The sequence below is a fragment of the Meleagris gallopavo genome, chromosome 2 (genome assembly GCF_000146605.3).
Source record: "Meleagris gallopavo isolate NT-WF06-2002-E0010 breed Aviagen turkey brand Nicholas breeding stock chromosome 2, Turkey_5.1, whole genome shotgun sequence".
Lineage (NCBI taxonomy): Eukaryota > Metazoa > Chordata > Aves > Galliformes > Phasianidae > Meleagris > Meleagris gallopavo.
The window spans coordinates 7,283,451-7,285,341 of record NC_015012.2 but is presented as its reverse complement, the minus strand read 5'-3'; positions in this window follow the sequence as shown (position 1 = coordinate 7,285,341).

The following is a 1,891-nucleotide window of genomic DNA, read 5'->3' as shown; positions in this document are numbered from 1 at the left end:
TTTTACATTTGTTTTAGGGTGCTGAGGCTCAGGTTGCTGTTCGGTTTTACACAGGGCACAGTTTTTATCCAGTATACTCATTCACAACAGTTGTAGAAGATAAGTTAATTGTAGAATTAACTCCTCTATTATTTGCAACATTGCTGTAAAGGTGGTGAACACTCACAGCCAGTGGCCGTTAATCAAACACAACTGTATGGGAAACTGAAATATATTTTGGGCCCTTGCAATTTAAAGCCTGCTGCCAGATGTGGGAAGAACTGACCTAGTTTATCTGGTGCTTAACAAGCATTCTTCTTTTACAGATTCTTCTCTCCACCCTTACAATTGTAAGCCACGTTGCTATATATTGGCTGAAGGTCAAAGTTCTTTGACTGCTACATTGCTTACTTTCCAGCTCCCTTGTTACTTTTCCTGTTCTGCCAGGTCAGCACAGACTTTACACCGTTTTGGATGCTAAGCTGAAAAAAAGCTGAAAAAACAGCCACCAGGTGGCAAAATAGAAGTCACACAGCCTCTTTAACAGTCACCTATGATTGTTTTCAGATGTTGTACCAGGATTCCTAATGCAACTGAAATAGTCTATTAACAATATAGTTCTCCCATGCTTCTTAGAGGACTCATGTGACTTATTAAATTAGCATATTAATTATAATTACTCTTCAGAGTATGCAAGGCATTTTTATTCACAAACCTATCTCAAACATGAAACATCCTATGTATAACCCCTTTTTAAGCCTCCCTCAGGAAAACTGCCTAAATATATGCTCAAACCTCTGTAGGAACAAGTTATATTTATACACTATTTTAATATGATAATCTGTTAGTATGCTTTAACCATTGCAGTGTTCAGTAAATGTACCAGGCATAGCACTTTATTTAAAGCAATATTACTTTTACTTTTAAATACTTGATGTGTTTGCAGTTCTAACGCTTTTTAGCAATACCATGTAAACAGGTCATAGAAAACAACAGTAACACACTTGAGGATTAGAAGCATGAATGTATTATTTCTTGTGATTTTACTGAGTGTTTTTGCTGTATTCTTTCATCAATGAGGTCAAACCATTGTCTACTTGGGGGGAAAAAAGCATATAAAAAAAAGGTATAAAGAACACAGTATTTCCCTGCATGCTTTATTTATCACGTTTCTACTACTTTCTACAGAGCTTGCACAACCCACAAGCTAACAAAACCATGAAAATACAAGCTTGACAAAGCCAGTTCAGCTACGGCATGATTTGGCTGACGCTGCACATACCCTCGCCACAAGATGTATGCACTTAAGAATCTCATTTTCCAGAAACAAATTTGTACCAACCTACTCTTTGAAGGAGGGAACTCTGGCAGATCCCGATGCTTAAGAACTGAGGTTTCAGCTGGATGCAGACAGGCCCTGGGGACTCCCCCGGGATTAGGTGGCTTGCAGACTCTGAAGTTCAAGATGTTTACCCTCTGGTAACATAGAGACGTGAAAGGTGGAACGGTGATCGCCCCGTCTGTTCCAGAGACGGATTTGAAAACAGGATTGTGAGATCATAAATACAGGATCAGACTGCTTCCCCGTAAACTTCAAAGGCGCAAAAACTTACAATAAACAATTTCCTATGCAAAAAGCATTACCCTAGCCCTCAAGAATTAGAAGTCAAACCACCTCATAAGGCGGCACCACCGAGATCTTGTCAGGCTGCCCTCACTCAACATGGCAGCCGCAGCCTCACCTCCCTGCCAGCCGCCTCACCCCTCGTCCAAGATGGCCGACCTACAGCGAGCGAGGCAGTTTACCAGCACTCAAGATGGCGGCCGCAGAGGGGCCCGGCCGCTTCCCGTAACGGGGCAGCCATTCCCGCAGCAGCGTTCCCCGCTTATTTATTTCTTCGCGTTCTCGCGG